This window comes from Leucoraja erinacea, chromosome 42 (assembly GCF_028641065.1).
Source record: "Leucoraja erinacea ecotype New England chromosome 42, Leri_hhj_1, whole genome shotgun sequence".
Classification (NCBI taxonomy): Eukaryota; Metazoa; Chordata; class Chondrichthyes; order Rajiformes; family Rajidae; genus Leucoraja; species Leucoraja erinaceus.
In genome coordinates this window covers 111052-122500 of record NC_073418.1, presented here as the reverse complement: position 1 = coordinate 122500, position 11449 = coordinate 111052, and the positions used below count along the sequence as shown (strand labels likewise).

Here is an 11449-nt window from a genome sequence, read left to right as displayed (position 1 = left end):
GCCCCTGTCTCGCTGCCCCTTCTCAGCTCTATATACTGGATAATCTTCCCTCCACACACACTCTTGATGCAGGCTGACAACGTGAAAAATGTCTTTACCTCCACGAATGCTGCTTAATCTACTGAAGTAGAAACATAGAAAATAGGTGCAGGAGTAGGCCATTCGGCCATTCAATATGATCATGACTGATCATCCGGGATCAGTACCCCGTTCCTGCTTTCTTCCCACATCTTTTGATTCCCTGAGAGCTATATCAAACTCTCTCTTGATTACATCTTCCTACAGTTCCTTCAGCAGTTTGTTAAACTGTACAATCTCAACTTGTTTATCTAATCCGTAGAAAGAATCATAGACACCATTTATTAGGACTCTGCTTCACTCATTTGTTTACCAGTCGTTATTGACTTGCTGTCTTCAATTTGGCCTTCAAATTCCTTGTGGTTCTAATTGCCAAGCCTACAACCCCATGTGTTGTTTGTGCACTTCTATTTCTGGCTATTTTCCAAACAAAAATCACTTGTTTTCAATCATTGTCCCGTTGTAGGTCTTTCCACTGGTAAAGCAGTGGACTTTCCCACGGTAAATCGCTGTACGTCCATTACAGTATCAGCTTTTGACCTTCTGCTCGAATCGAGGAACAGAGGACATAGGTTTAAGGTGAAAGTGAAAAGATTTAATCGGAATCTGAGGGGTAAATTTTTCACACAAAGGGTGGTGGGTGTATGGAACAAGTTGCCATTGGGGTTTGTTGAGGCTGGGACTATCCCAACATTTAAGAAAGAGTTAGACAGGTACATGGATAGAACAGGTTTGGAGAGATTTGGACCAATTTGGCAGGTGGAACAAGTGTAGTTGGGACATGTGTTTAAGAGGGAACTGCAGATGCTGGAGAATCGAAGGTTACACAGAAAAGCTGGAGAAACTCAGCGGGTGCAGCAGCATCTATGGAGCGAAGGAGGCAACGTTTCGGGCCGAAACGTTGCCTATTTCCTTCGCTCCATAGATGCTGCTGCACCCGCTGAGTTTCTCCAGCTTTCCTGTAGCTGGGACATGTTGGCCGGTGTGGGCAAGTTAGGCCTGTTTCCACACTGTATCACACTGACTCTATCTGTTCATCGCACATTGACGTGATGCTAACATGAAGGGCCTTGAAATGTCTTACTATTTTAACAAAGCTCTATAATTGGAATCTGCGGTATTTGCATTGAGAGCTTCCTCCATTTTTGCCACTAATGCCTATCGTTAGCCATTTGTTGGTTCATGGATTTTGCTGCCTTACTTGTACATGGGAAGGCCAGTGTCAAAGGCGCAAAGATTGCTTTAAAAAAGAAAATACTTAAGTACAAAAAATGTCATTGACTTGGTGAGCTACAAGCATTAATATTTCCCAAGGATCAGTGCCATGACTTTCATGACCACAATTTGAAATGCAGAAAAAGAATTCTAATTTGATATCAAAATAGGAGATATGGGAAAGAGTCGTCAACTGTAAAAAATGCTGTCACGTTTATTATCATCTGCATAAATAAATATGGTAAGTTATGGAACCAATGAAAATCTCGCCTGTGGCAGAATTGCAGACATGTTGACTTGGGCAGCACATCAAAACATAACTTATTTATACAATTCTACAAGACAGTGGGACAGAAGACTGCGAAACAAAAGCATTGATGCACAAAACCGCAATTTGAAAACAACCCCATGTTAGTACAGAAGTGGACTGTTATGTTCCAGTGCAGAGGTGGGATTAGGGTTGTGTACAGGGGCGTAAATCGCTATGAAAACATGGGGGACATAATTCCTTGGTGGCCACACACACACACGCAAGGATTCAGAGGCTTCGGCCTTGGGCCCTGTGGACGATAATATCGGGAACTGACCTGGTTGGTGACCGACTCCAAACTCCATCTTCGGCCGCCCCGAAGCATAGGCCTTCAATCGGCCCGTTCGCGGGGCCTTTCATCGCCTGACGTGGCTTAAAACCGGTCGCGGGATCTTCCATCGGGGGCCTCGATCGCCTCGATGCAGCAATTTGACCGCGGGGCGATGGAAGAACCTGCAGCCGATTTTAAGCCGCGCCGGGCGATGAAAGGCCCCGCGAACAGGCCGATTCAAGCTTCGGTCTATGATCTTTGCTCCACCAGGACGTCTCCTTCCTCTAATCACCGCGCTTTATCCTCAGTCCCACTCCCCTATTTCCGCCTTTGACCAACACCTCCCTCCTCCAATCATTGTGCTGAATCATCATGTGTGTCTCCCCCCCCACTGCTTGCTGACCGACGCCTCTCTTGTCCAATCGACGCCCTCGATCATCAGTCCCATCCCCACTGTCTCGTGGAAAGCGGAGATTTTTAATAGTTTTTTCACCGAATTTCAAAATCTGGATTACAAAACATGGCGGGGGGGGGGGGGGGGGGGTCTAAAGACTGCCAGAGACGCAGGTTCGATCCTGACTACGTGTGGTGCTTGTACGGAGTTTACGTTCTTCCCGCGACCTGCGTGGGTTTTTTCGGGACCTCCGATTTCCTCCCACACTCTAAAGACATACAGGTTTGGAGGCCAATTAGCTTAAAAAATTGTAAATTGCCTCTAGTGTGTGTAGGAAAGTATTAGTATGCGGGGATCACTGGTCGTTCAGGTTCTTCAGCCTACGGAGAATGTGCCGACCAGCGATCCCCGCATACTAACACTTTCCTACACACAATAGAGGCAATTTACAATTTTCTAAGTCAATTAGCCTCCAAACCTGTATGTCTTTAGAGTGTGGAAGGAAATCGGAGATCCCGGAGAAAACCCACGCAGGTCGCGGGAAGAACGTAAACTACGTACAGGCACCACACGTAGTCAGGATCGAACCTGCGTCTCTGGCGCTGTAAGGCAGCAGATCTACTGCTGCGTCTGTGTGTGGGGACCGCAACAACCGGAAGAGGGCATGATGAGGATGGTGGGGAACCTTGATAATAAATGCTGATTTCTTGAGGCAGTACCTCATGTATATGCTGTCCATGATAACGTGAGCTGTACCAGTAGTGGACCAGGCTGCTTCTGTACAGTCTCTTGCATTTCAGTGCGATGGAATTGCCATACCAAGCCACGATGCAACCAGACAAGATGCATTCTACATGCATCTGTGGAAGTCTGCTGATCCTTTGTAAACGCTGAAGAAATTAAGGGTGCTAGCGTACCTTCTTTGCGATTCCATCTATGAGCTGGGCCCAGGACACGACATCTGAGATGTTACCACCCAAGAATTTGAAGCTGCTAAGGATAGGATAGTTGAATAGATAGAATTTAATATAGAAACGTATGAGATAATGTGTGTGGGAAGGAACTGCAGATTCTGGTTTGCACTGAAGATGGACACAAAATGTTGGAGTAATTCAATCAATCAATCAATCAACCTTTATTGTCATCTTGCAAAGCAACAGTTGTACAGTGCAAAACGAGAAGACGTTTCCCAGGGAATACTGGAGCATCGCACATGAAACGTAAAACATTTCACACATAATAGCAGTAAAAACAATCCAGTCCCTGATGAAACTGTATAAATAGTTAAAATGCTTCCATACTTTATGACTATGTCATTAAGCTGTTGCGTCATAATTCATTTACTAAAATGGATTATCTCAGAGACGATAGACACAAAATGTTGGAATAACTCAGCGGGACAGGCAGCATGTCTGGAGAGAAGGAATGGGTGATGTTTCAGGTTGAGACCCTTGTCTGAGGAAGGATCTCGACCCAAAATGCCACCCATTCGCTCTAGATGCTGCCTGTCCCGCTGAATTCTGCGGCTTTGCACTGACATTTTAATAACTCTGGCACTGGCCACTCAAATCAGCTGCCCTGGACATTTTAATGATTGTTTTTACTGTACCCCCCGCCCAGGCCTTGCCTGAAGTGAACATTAAAGATATGGTGGTGAAACTTTAAAGCTAATACAAAACTATTCTGGTATTTGGCTCGTGATATGGGGATTTCTACTGTTGGTGCGGTTGCTTTGTTTAAAATTTGCTTCACAAATGCTCCATTGGATTTGTGAAGTGAAATCCTCTGGGTTTTTGGGGGGTTTTTTATGTTGGAATAAAATTTATGTTTGTACTATGAATGCATACAAATTTCCCATGGCGTTGTTAGGTTGCAAAAGGGGCCTGGCGGTGAAGTACAATAACAACTGCTGATCAGCAATAATGCAATTAACAATGTCCGAAGGGGCTGTAAAGTCTGCTATTCCTGTGTGCACGCATAGGAACAAGATTCATTTGCGTCATAAATGATGCATTATACATTAGATATAAACCTGAGAGACCAGCTTTCATCAGCCAGACATGAAAGGCTGTACCACACCGCTGTAAGCACTCTATATTTACACCACACAAATAGTCCATTTTCTCTGGTGGTGAGATCTTGAGCAAGGACAGCAGAGCACTCATCGCTACCAATGTACGTGACCATGACATTTGAATCCATCAATAAGATCTAAGTGAATACAACAGCCATCTCTTTATTTCCAATTATTCATATCCCAGACTTGCTGTCTCTGGAATCTGTGCTCGCTTTGTCTAATCTTTTATGATCATAAGTCATACGAGCAGAATGAGGCCATTCATCCCATCCAGCCTACACTGGCATTCAATCATCATCATGCTTTATTGTCATCATGCAAAGCAACAAATTGTACAGTGCAAAATGAGAAGACGTTTCTCAGGGATTCTCAGGCATTGCACATTAAAAACTTAAACATTTCACACATAAATAAAAACAATCCAGTTCCTGATAAAAAAACAGTACGAATAGTTTAAAAAATGTGCAGGTAAAAAAGCAACATTTAAATACAATTTTTTTTTTAATTCATAAAATGTCCAGGGCAGCTGATTTAAGTGACCTGAGCCAGTGCCAGAGTTATTACTCAGTGCCAGTTATTAAACTGTCAGTGCAAAAGCAGCAGAATCAGGTGGAGTGACTGTTTAGCCCGTCTCCAGATGGTACAGAATGCAGCTGTTCGCCTCTTGACTGGCACACGAAAGCATGATCATGTTTCACACCTTTTGGCCTCTCTCCACTGGCTGCCTATTCAGTATAGGATTCGTTTTTAAATTATTTTATTTACTTTTAAATCCCTAAGTGGTCTTGCCCCGTCCTACTGAGCTTCTTCACCCTTATTCGCCCTCCCGCTCTCTCAGGTCAGATGATCAGCTGCTCCTGATTGAGCCAAAGACTAAGCGGAAGCTCAGAGGGGACCGTGCCTTTGCTGTGTCGGCTCCGAGATTGTGGAATGAATTGCCTCTGCACGTTAAACAGGTCCCTTCTCTAGCTGTTTTTAAGTCACTCCTGAAGACGTATCTATTCTCCATGGCCTTTGTAGAGCAGTGAGGTGTTGAATTGTTTATTAACTTTATTTTCTTGGTTTTGCTGCGTTGTTCGTACTCGTGTTTTATGTTTTTTAATTTATTGTTTGGATTTTTTTGTATGTAATTTATGCGCCTCGTGTTAGTTGTATGTTCTGTTGTTCGGCCTGTTTTATGATGTCTTGCTTGTTTTCTTTTTTCTGTACAGCACTTTGGTCAGCTTTGGTTGTTTTTAAGGTGCTTAACAAATAAAGTCATTATTTAGCAGCCTCACAGCCTGTGGAAGGAAGCTGTTTAGCAGTCTGGTTGTCCGGGCTTTGATGCTTTGACAACGGGGGGAAAACGGAGGGATATCTGACCATTTCTTACTGCAATGGAAGCCTATAAATAGCGATCGATATCCTTCCGTCTTTCTCGCGTTGTCGGGGTCTGAAACGACCGCTACAGACGGCACTATGTACAGCCCTGCCCGCCCGCAGAGATGATCAGCCGCTTATTAATTGAGACCGCGGCTTCACTTTACCGCGAGTACCTATGTCCCGCGATCGGAGCACTTTTTCCCGGTAAGTTTTCGCAGGCAGCTCCGAGATTAGCTGTTAAAGACTTATTACTCTACAACAGGCTGGCATTAGTGACAATGTTTAATTGACTGTCTTATGGATACATATAGTTTAGGCCCTCAATTTCATGAATGAATGAAGTAAGTGAATGAATTAATTAATTTATTCACATTATAAAAGGGTGCAATTAATTAAACTCCATACAGATAGATTTTCATAAATTCAGACTTTAGATCTTACCTTTTAGTTAGAGTTGGTCCCTGGTTGTCTAAATCTTTGTGTTCCAGGACCTCAGCAGGGACTTTGCTTTCAAGGCTTTCTTGCACTTCCATCCACTTAGCAGCACTTTCTTCAGCCTTTTTAATGCTTTTCCCACTAAATACAATTACCTGCTGCAAGTTTCCACGACATTTGTTCCACAGAACAACAATTCGGAATCTCCAGTAAAACAGGCATCTGTAGAGGCACCCTCAGCCATTTTGTGTGCTAGCCTGAAACAAAGCGCGTGACTGGCCAACTGGCAGACAACTCAATGTTAAACGTGCTTTGATTGGATTAAAAATTACCCGAAAATTCTGTACCCGGCAGTCTTGCAGTTATGCCCCTGTCCCACTTAGGAAACCTGAACGGAAACCTCTGGCCACTTTGCGCCCCACCCAAGGTTTCCGTGTGGTTCCCGGAGGTTTTTGTCAGTCTCCCTACCTGCTTCCACTACCTGCAACCTCCGGCAACCACCTGCAACCTCCGGGAACCGCACGGAAACCTTGGGTGGGGCGAAAGTCTCCAGAGGTTTCCGTTCAGGTTTCCTAAGTGGGACAGGGGCATGAAAACAAACTGCTGGAAGACCTCAGCAGGTCTGGCAACATCTGTGGAGGGAAATGGATAGACTACGGTTCAGATTGGGACCCTTCTTCAGATTGCTTCAGGTCCATAGAGGGTAGATCACTGGAAAAGAGGCCAATTACATTTTGGAATTATTTGGGAATTGAGGGCTTGGGTTATGAATAGTCAAGGAAATTAATTCCAGGGTACATATATTTTTTTTATTTTTATTTTTTTATTAGAAGTACGGTAAATTACAATACTACACAACACATATATCTTAATACATTTTTTGTACCGCTTCATTTTTTTTTGAGCTTTAAGAAAAAGATAGAAGTAAAGAAAGTGCACAAGAGCCGTGAAGTGCAAGAGTGTTGGGAAAAGAAAGCCCCTTAGAAAAGAAGTTAGAGAAGGAAGTAAAGAAAGAAAGTAGACCCTAGAAAGGAAAGAAAAAGAAAATAGGAACAATCGCTCTTTTATAACATTAAACTCCGCAGAAAGGGGACTACCAACCAAGTCTGTTTTTGTTGTTTTACCTCCCGTTACCAGGTCCTGGTACCATTTATTTATTTATTTAAATTACTATTGCACCTCATACTTGTAATAGGTCCAGAACCATTGACCACGTCTTTTGGAATTGGTCTGCTTTACCTGCTAAGAGGAATCTCATCTCTTCCAGATGTAATGTTTCAAACATATTTGATGTCCACATTTTTATTGTTGGTGTGGGCGCATTTTTCCAGAATTTAAGTATAAGCTTTTTTCCCATTATTAACCCGCCAGGGTACATATATGCAATAGCTGGGTAGTCGTGAAGGGCCAGATGGCTTATTTGTACTATATTATTGTGTTGTGATCTTGAGTCCATCTGTTATACCATGAGGTCCCTGCAAGTGGTGTCATCGGTGTGAAAGTCCGATGCCTTAAAAGGTGATCTCAATGTGTTAATTCTTGACTGGTGAGCACGCAACAAAAGCTGCTCACTGTACCCCGGTAGACATGACAATAAACTGATCCAACTAAAATAAAATGTGCAGGGAATGGCGGCATATGGATCACATGCCGGCTGATGAGATTACTTTGACTTGGGCATTGTGTTCAGCACTGATATTGTGGGCCGAAAGGCCTGGTCCTGTCCTGTAGTCTCAGTCAAAGGATTAAATATTTTAATCAACCCAATTATAGAGAATATAGCACGCTATATTTAAAAAAAAAATGTTTTGCCCTACAGACTTGCTTCATCGCGTGTGGTGTTTAACTTCCGGATGAGGAACAGCACCGTGCATTGGGCGGTGATTAATCCAGTCAATCGAGTTTGGAGGGTGGTAAACCACAACATACTCCTGACAGGTAAGAATGCATCTTGATGTATTATATTTTCATACGGGCCGAGGAGGCCAATCCTCCCACAGAGTCTCAGCTAGCTGTCAGTGCAATCCCATCGACTTAGTTAGCTTGCAACCAATGTTCTCACAAGCACCCCCGATTCTCCGCACAGCCACCTACTGTGTGGGGAATATACAGTGGCCAATTAATCTACAGATGCGGTTGTTGCATCAACAGTCCTTATAACCATATAACAATTACAGCACAGAAACAGGCCATCTCGGCCCTACAAGTCTGTGCCGAACACTTATTCTCCCCTAGTCCCATCTGCCTGCACTCAGACCATAACCCTCCATTCCTTTCCCGTCCATATACCTATCCAATTTATTTTTAAATGAGAAAATCGAACCTGCCTCCACCACTTCCACTGGAAGCTCATTCCACACAGCTACCACTCTCTGAGTAAAGAAGTTCCCCCTCATGTTACCCCTAAACTTCTGTCCCTTAATTCTCAAGTCATGTCCTCTTGTTTGAATCTTCCCTACTCTCAGTGGGAAAAGCTTGTCCACGTCAACTCTGTCTATCCCTCATCATTTTAAAGACCTCTATCAAGTCCCCCCTTAACCTTCTGCGCTTCAGAGAATAAAGACCTAACTTGTTCAACCTTTCTCTGTAACTTAGTTGTTGAAACCCAGGCACCATTCTAGTAAATCTCCTCTGTACTCTCTCTATTTTGTTGACATCCTTCCTACAACTGGGCGACCAGTCACAAAGGCAGAAAGGTCCATTCTTGTGTTCATTGTGGGATCGATCTGTGGCTTTGCCAGTTGGTACCTTTTAGACTTTAAATTTTCGAGATACAACATGGAAACTGACCATTCGGCCCACAAAGTGCGAGCTGACCAGTGATCACCCTTATACACTAGCAGTAGGGACAATTTACAGCAGCCAATTCATCTACAAACCTGTACATCTTTCGAATGTAGAGGGAAACCGGGGCACCTGGAGAAAACCCAAGTGGTCACACAGAGAATGTACACATTCCGTACAGACAGCACCATAGTCACAATCAAATAGCGGATCTCTGGTGCTTTAAGGGCCTGTCCCACCAGCATGAGATTGCATGCGTCTAGCGTGTCCAAATGTGGGGGCTTGAGGCGTACGGCCATGCGGGGCCGGTCCCGCTTCCAACTGCGGAGCCGCCTGCAATTGTACAGGGCTGGTCGCGACATCATACTCACCAATCAGCTGGGCACGAGGCGGGCCGGCTGAATTTGGACGTCGGGCGGTTACGTCATCGCGCAACGGTACGCCGGGCGGTGACATCATCGCGCAACGCCACGTGCTGGGCGTACAGCGTCGAGAGGCTGCATACGCCCGTCGAGGCGCTGCATACGGCCTCAATGCGGCTGGGGGCCGACAGGCCTTTGCCACGCGGAATTTTTGGACAGTGTCAGTTTTTCGGAGCCCCGCACAAACTCCATACGGTTCCGGCGATCAAAGTGGGACCAGCCCCGCGAGGCTGTACAACTCATGTGACCACGTTAGGTCGCATGCTCGTGGGACAGGCCCTTTAAGGCAGCAACTCTACTGATGCGTTCCTGTTATACCTTGGCATTGAGCTGTCCTTCAAATATTTTACGATGCTGCCATCATGCTGAATCTGGTTCTGACTAGTCTTGCCTGCAGCTTACTTCACACCTTGATTATATGTAAACTTAACAGCTTTTGATTTCTGCCTTGGTTTTGTTTTTTACCAAGACAACTGTGAGGTAATTGAAAATAAAAACAGCAGAAATAAAAAACAGGAAAAAGGCTATTCAATCCCTTGTTCCTGCTCCACTGCACAATAAGACCCTGACTGATGTTTCACCGCTTCCACAATGGCAAACTCTTGGTTCACTTTTTTGAACCATTTCTGCAAATAAATATTAACTTTCTTTGTGAAAGTAGCAATGTGGATGGATGCTTTGACTTTTGTGGTAAATGAAACGAGAATCAAAATCTCCAAATAAGAACAAAATCTTCATACCCAGAAAGAGACGTAATGAATTCCGCTCATTTAGTTGCATTAAAACAGTCTATTTTGCCTGAATTATAAATGGAGATGGACAGACTTAGAAACGAAAATGTCACCCAACCATGTTCTCCAGAAGTGCTGTCTCACTGGCTGAGTTACTCCAGCACTTTTTGCCTTTTTTTGGACGGAAATAATATTACCCATCTGCAAAATTAACTCTGTTTTCTCTCTGCATTGGCAGTGTCTCATCTGCTGTACATTTCTTACAGCTCTGATGGTATTCGCAGCTATTACATGTCCCTTTGGAGTTTTTTTTTCCTGCTCTCTCCAAAGATTCTCATTAACCTGTCAACCAGTGGTTTAAGCTGAAGGTTATCCCCACAAAAAAACCCTGAGCTCACCGTACCATCCATTTGTGCTATTCATCCCATTCCCTCACCCTCTTTGAAATCTAAAACAAGCTTACTTTCTCAAGAAGGAATTGCACCTGAAACCTCTTTCCCTTTCCACAGATGCTGCCTGACCCACTGAGGGTTTCATGTATTTCCTGTATTCACCTATTATTACACTGGATTATGAATGGATTCAGGTGGACGTTGAAGATTGCCAATAACAGTTTTTCAAAGAACATCATTGGATTCCTTTCGGACCGAGAATTATTGTTCAACCAGCATCACTCAAAATAAATTGCCTGTTTTCTCTTTACTGTGTTTGTGACCTTGCTATCTGCTAATTCGCTGCTGTGTTTCCCATGTTTCAGGGATGACATGTTCCTGAGGAGTTTTTCATAGATGGATTTGTAAAGAATTTCTCCTCTTGTAGGAGAGCTATGGGTCATTCTTTCAAAGTAAGGAGTCATTTACTTTAGACAAAGACCAGGTGTTTTTTTTAAAGTAGACACAAAAAGCTGGACAGTAACTCAGCGGGGCAGGCAGCATCTCTGGAGACATTTTGGGTTAACACCCTTCTCAGAGGCCTCTGAACCTTTGTTCCTCAGTTTCAAGAACTTGTGATTATTTTTAAGACGGAGATAGATTCTTGGTAAATTGGGTTTGGGGAAAGATTTGGGGTAGGAGTTGAGGTTAGTCAGATCAACAGCAGAGCCGGTTCAGGGCCTGGTGTCGTGGAGAGAGAAGAAAGCTGGATTTATCTCTAATAGATGCGTTTACCTGTTCGACCACATGTCAGGGCCTTGTTTGTACAGTTTAATGAGTACCTATTGATCTGCCTTTTGATTTAATTCAGTGACTGCAAGTATGACATAGAAGAATTCCAACATCTCAGCAAATAAATATTTTCTTATCTCAATGAGATAGTTGATAAATGATAAATATTTTCTTATCTCAATCCATGATTCTGAAACAGTTCCAGAT

The 11449-nt window shown here is 43.8% G+C and overlaps 1 long non-coding RNA gene across 1 annotated transcript in view; it reads left to right on the top strand.

Annotated features, from left to right (window-relative positions):
* LOC129714808 (uncharacterized) overlaps positions 1-10777 on the top strand; it is a 27216-nt gene extending 16439 nt beyond the window's left edge. Inside the window, exons 3-4 of the long non-coding RNA XR_008726396.1 lie at positions 7962-8080; positions 10589-10777. This is a non-coding gene — a long non-coding RNA (uncharacterized LOC129714808). The remainder of the gene's footprint in view (positions 1-7961; positions 8081-10588) is intronic.
* The last annotated feature ends 672 nt before the right edge of the window (positions 10778-11449 follow it).